The sequence below is a fragment of the Dasypus novemcinctus genome, chromosome 22, assembly GCF_030445035.2.
Source record: "Dasypus novemcinctus isolate mDasNov1 chromosome 22, mDasNov1.1.hap2, whole genome shotgun sequence".
Lineage (NCBI taxonomy): Eukaryota > Metazoa > Chordata > Mammalia > Cingulata > Dasypodidae > Dasypus > Dasypus novemcinctus.
In genome coordinates, this window is record NC_080694.1 from 63,665,492 (window position 1) to 63,671,418 (window position 5,927).

The 5,927-nt window shown below is 45.5% G+C and overlaps 1 pseudogene; it reads left to right on the forward strand.

Moving 5' to 3' along the window:
- Positions 1–360: 360 nt before the first annotated feature.
- LOC101421365 (cation-dependent mannose-6-phosphate receptor-like) lies at positions 361–3,426 on the forward strand (annotated as a pseudogene).
- Positions 3,427–5,927: the final 2,501 nt, after the last annotated feature.

The window sequence follows — 5,927 nt, forward strand, 5'->3', positions numbered from 1 at the left end:
TATTGCTATATCAGAAACCTGTTGCTATATCAGAAAGTAGTGATAGTTTAGAGTTTCAGGGGAACTTCTGGGCTTTGAGTAAGGCTTCTGGAGTCTTGGACCCCACAGGGAACAGGGGCATTGGGGCTGGACAGCCCTGGACGCTCTTCCTTAACGGTACCCTCTGGGTCTGTCTTCCTTACCTGTAATATGAGAAGCATATACTTAAGGTTGTTATATGAGATAGAAAGTAAATGACGCAGGGAGAAGAAAGGGGCTAAAGGGTCCTGGGGTCACGTGCAGTGGGGTCTAGTGGGAGGAGCACATCCTGCCTTGGCGGCTGGGAGCTTCCTGTTTCCGGTTTGGAGCGGTCCACAGTGAGGTGCCTGGGGGACGGTGGCCTCTGACACGAGCCCTGGAACCGGGCCCACGGCTGGCCCCTCGTGAGCCCAGACTCCCAGTCCCAGGCGGATATTCACGGGAGATTCTGATCGGTGGCTACTGCCTTTGTCTCGTGGCACGATGTTCCCGTTTCACAGCCCCTGGAGGCCTGGAATCTACTGAGACTCCAGACTGTGGCAGTGGGAGAAACCTGGCAGACAAAAAACCTGCGACCTAGTGGGAGGAAAGGGTAAAGAGTCAGAGGCGGGGCTGGCCCTACGGAAGAGGCTGAAACCCCAAAAGCTTTTGTTGCAGCAAAGCCAGGAGTTCTGGACTGCAGAAGAAACCAAAGCCTGCTCGCGGAGAAGTGGAGGAACAGATTTATTATGCGCGGGCCCAGAGGAGAGTAATCTCCAAATTCTGAGCCCCGTTTTTCAGTGTTCATAGGTTTATATAGGATTTTATGGGGGATCAGCATGACTTTTGCTCGTTGGCTAACGCGTTGCTAGGAGAAATTTTGCAAGCCGGGTTACGGAAGCAGAATGCAGGTGCAAGGTCATGCTTTTGCGGGCTGATTTACTGTGGGGAGGGGGCAGGAGTGGTTTGTTAGATTACAGAAGTGGGGGGCCGGAGTAGTTTGTTTGATATTCTCCTGTGAAGGCTGTTTTCACAGGCTGATTTACAGAAGTGGGGGCAGGAGGGATTCATTATTTTTTCTGCCAAATTATGCTTTTTATTTCTCAACTCTTTGAGAGCACCGCAAGCCAGGGCCCAGGCACATATATTTACATGTTCAGGGCATGCGGGAAGCTGGCACCCACACCCTGGGGCAGGCCTGATGCAGATCAGCGAAGGTAATGGGAAGCAGATGTGGTGGGAAGACTCAACCAGACTCATTTTCAATAGAAGTAATTGGGTCCTGCTGATCTCTAAAGCGGGTGATGAATATGACAGTCAGTGTGGCAAGGAGCAGCGCCGTGCAGTGGTGATGATCTCCTGCAATCGATATACCCTGGCGGACAATTTTAACCCTGTACCTGAGGAATGAGGAAAAGTCCAAGATTGTTTCTACCTCTGCAAGATGGTTGGTGGCCTGGCTTGTTCCCCAGAAGTCTCTCACCTCGGTGTGGGCTCTGTGTTACTTACCACATTGGCACCACTGGTCACTGTCTATATTACTGGGGGGTCCGGTCCCAGCGACTGGTGGTGAGAGCCAAGGGAATGGAGCAGTTTTCCCACTTAGCCTTCTGGGAGGATCTTGGCAACCTGGTAGCAGATGGTTGTGACTTTGTTTGCCACTCTAAACCTCGAAATATGCCTGCTGCTTATCGTGGTGTGGGGGATGACCTGCTGGGGGAGGATTCAGAAGAAAGGGATGACCATTTATTACCAATGTGATTGCACTTTGAATGTCCCGCTTCTTCTTCAGTCCCCCAAACAAGTGCATACTCAGCCAGATTTCTCAAGCAGTTTCCATTCCTGTCTCTCATCTCACCCCTAATATTGCTTTTCTTTTGATTTGCATCCTGGTCTCACTAGTATAACTGCCTTCCCTTTGTTCCCTATTTTGTTTTCCTCTAGAAAGGTACAGTTATAGAATAGATATTTTAATAGCCTGTGGTAAGAGGTTTAAGATCAGAAGGCACAAAAAGGATAGTGACTGTGGGCAAAAGGGTATGGCCAGCTCCCTGGCTGGTTTTTTAATAACACATTTTTCACAAGGTTTTAAGACACTAGAATTCTTTTTTTTTATTTAAGATTTATCTTTATCTATCACCCCCCCCCCTTGCATTTGCTTGCTGTCTGCTGTGTCCATTCGCTGTGCTGTCTTCTGTGTCTGCTTGTCTCCCTTTGTTGCATCATCTTGCTATGTCAGCTCTCTGCAGACACGGGTCGTCAGCTCTCTGCAGGTGTGAGCTGTTAGCTCTCTATGGGCATCAACTCTCCATGGGCACAGGCCAGCTTGCCTTCACAAGGAGGCCCTGGGACACAAACCCAGGCCTCCCATGTGGTAGATGGGAGCCCAATCGATTGAGCCATGGCTGCTTCCCCTGGAATTCTTTTATTAAAAAAAAAAAATTTATACAAGGCTTGATTGCTTTCCCATTGTGCCCTACAGTAGTTTCTATGAGAATCTGGGTGTCATTGCTTGCTGCTTAAAACTACTTTGCAGCCTCAGCATGACCCCAGAAAGAGCCAAAGTAGATAAAATCCCAGGTACTGGTTCTCCTGAAGGCTACGAAGACCCACAGAGTATATGATCATGGCAGATGGATCTGGAGTTCTGTGCCATGTTGGAGGGCCCTACTTTGGAATTTGTGCTCCTGAGTGTGATGGAGCTGAGCTCAGATGTGACCTTCCTACACATGCCTCTTCTGTCACTTTTACTGAACCTGTGGTTGGTGCTAGGGATGGTCCATACTCAGGGGACTTGAATCTCTGGACTGCCCATGTACCAGCTGGGCCCTGAGCCTCAGCAGAGTGGCAACTCCTACTCTCTGGTTCTTTGAATTTACCCAGGTCAGCTAACAGGAAGGTGAAGATGGTCAAACACCACACCAGGGAATCAAGAGTGCCAACAACTGTAAGCACAGGAATTGCATCCATCATCCATGTGGAATCTAAGCCCCCTCTTGATCTAGAGGTGGAGAGGACATCACCATCCCAGGGTCCACAGAATGGAGGAATAAAATATGGATTAGAGTGGTCTTACTGATATTCTACTATAAAACTACTGTGATTAGTAACAGAAGAAATTGTAGCATTGAGGTGGAGAAAGTGGCCACAGTAGATGCTGAGGGCAGGGCGAGGGAAGAAGTGATGTAATGGGAGGGCATTTTTGGGACTTTGAGTTGTCCTAAATGATATTGCAGGGTCAGATGCTGGACTTTATATATCCTGCCATAACCCACTGAATGTACTGGGGGAGAGTGTGAACTACAGGGTAAACTATTATCTATGTGGTGTAGCAGTGCTCTAAAATGTGTTTGCCCAGTGCGATGCATGTGCCACAATGATGGGGGAGGTTGTTGGTGTGGGAGGAGTATGGTGGGGAGGTGAGGGGTATGCAGGAACCTCTTATATTTTTTATTATAACATTTTTTGAGATGTATATATCTTTAAAAATACAATTTACAAAAATGGGGGTGGGGGTGGGGAGTGGGTTATATGGAAACCTCTTATGTTTGTTAATGTAACATTCTTTATGATCTATTAACTTTAATTTCAAAAATATATAAAAAATTTAAAAAATAAAATGCACTGAATATCAAATGCAATGAATGTGCCACACTGATGAAAGAGGTTGTTGATCTGGGAGAAGTGGTGGGTAGTGGAGAATGGGATATATGGGAACCTCAAATTTTTAATGTAACGTTTTGTGTGATCTATGTATCTTAAAAAAAAAAAAAGACATTAAAAAATAAAATAAAAAAAAACTACTTTGCAGTGATTACTTAGTTGGGTTCCAAATACTGCTATTTGGCTTGAGCCTGAAGGGTTGCTTCTCTAGACTTGTTTCTCCCACCTTTGGAATTTGGATGGGAAGAAAATGTATATTTTCCCAATTACAGGATTGTAATCATTTGTTGGTATTGGGGTGACCTTATAGATGGATGGTGGTCTCCTGGTATCAGTCCGTATGTATCCAAAATGCCTGATTCAGTGTGGGAAGCCCTGCAAAGCATGCTCCAAGGTTCACAGAAAGAATGTAGATAAAGGAGGTGCCCCTGAAGAGACTGGAGATAAAGAAGGAGGTGCCCCTGTGCAAGATTATGTGTTGAACAAACTATGCTAAGTACCAATAAGAAGTCTAAGAAAACCATGTTTTCAGAAGGCTAATAAGATCAAAGAATAACTTGAATGGTTGTAATGACCTAGACACAAGAGCTTCGGTGTGAACTGCTGTATGCACTGTTTGTACTAAGGATATAAAGTAAACTGTGTAATTAGCTGGGTGCCTGTGGTAGCTGCTGCACTCCTGCAGCTCCTCACAGCCCACCTGATCCCTGCTGTTTGTGTCTTTCCTTTCTCCACTCCCTCACCTCACCCGGGACTGCGCAGACTCTGTTCTACAGCGACTGCACTACACGGGTAGCGACGATTCAGAAAATCCAGTCAGTTGGAGAGGGAGATACAAGTGACCTCCTGTGCTTCAGGGGTCCCAGAAAAGAGAAGTCAGGTTACCTTCTAACGATAAGATTGAGGATTTTCTTCTCCCATTTATGGTAAAAGCTGGCAAAGATTTGTTTTAAATTCCTGAGACTTTCCCTATCACAGTGTTTCTGAACATATATTGCACTTTCTTCACAGGCATGTCATTTTGACACACATACCCCTTCCCCCCATATTATCTGGAAAGGGAATAGAAGCAGAAGTGGGGCAGCTAGGCTCTGCTGTCCTCAGGTGTGGAAAGCTGCTGCACCTGTCCCTTTGGCTGGCTCAGGGAAATGGCTTCTTGCCCACTACATTTCTGTGGTGAATGGTCTTTGCTCTTCTATCTTCTAATGCTTCCACCTTTCTGTTTAGGCCATGTGCCCAGAAACCTGGGCTTATATTTCTCTTATAGTGACCCCCCTGGACCACTGAAGAGAGGCATGGCTCCAGTGGACACAAAAGGGATGAAATTAGTAGGCAGGGGGCTTCTTAGAAGCTGTAGCAGTTTGATATGGTTATGAATTCCAAAAATAGATATTGGATTATATCTGTAATCTGATCTATACCTGGCATGATTGCGTTATGATTAGGGCTTTAATTGGGCCACATCGTTAGGGCATTGAGTCCCCACTGCTTGGTGGGAGGGGACTCACAGATAAAAAGCATCTCGAAGGACAGAGTTAGGGCTTTTAATGTTGGAGTTTTGATGTTGGCGTTTGATGCTGAAGCTGGAGCCCCAGGGAGAGAGACAGAGCTGTTCACCTGATAGTCTACAGCAGACCTTGTGGAGGGACTAGGAGCTGAGCCCAGAGGAACCCAGGAAGCCTGAACCCTCGCAGATGTTGGCAGCCATCTTGCTCCAACATGTGAAAATAGACTTTGGTGAGGGAAGTAACTTATGCTTTATGGCCTGGTATCTGTAAGCTCCTACCCGAAATAAATACCCTTTATAAAAACCAACCAATTTCTGGTATTTTGCATCAGCACTCCTTTGGCTGACTAATAAAGAAGATTTTAAAGAAAAGCAAATTATTTCATCTTTGGACTTTCAGTTCAATTAGGCTGATTTTTTTCTTTCTAAAATAGGGAAAATAATGTTATAAAAGCAGCATCTTTTGTTTGTTTGCATCCTTCCCCCACACCCTGGTACTTTAAAATGCCAAACACACACACACACACAAAACCCCTACTTTTTGTACAGAAATACTAAAAGATTAAAAAAAAAAGAAAAAAGAAAAAGTAAATGAAGTGTATTAGTCAGCCGAAGGGGTACTGATGCAAAATATGAGAAATCTGCTGGGCGTTATAAAGGATATTTATTTAGGGTAGGAGCTTACAGTTGCCAGGCCATAAAGCATAAATTACTTCCCTCACCAAAGTCTATTTCCATGTGTTGAAGCAAGATGGCTGCT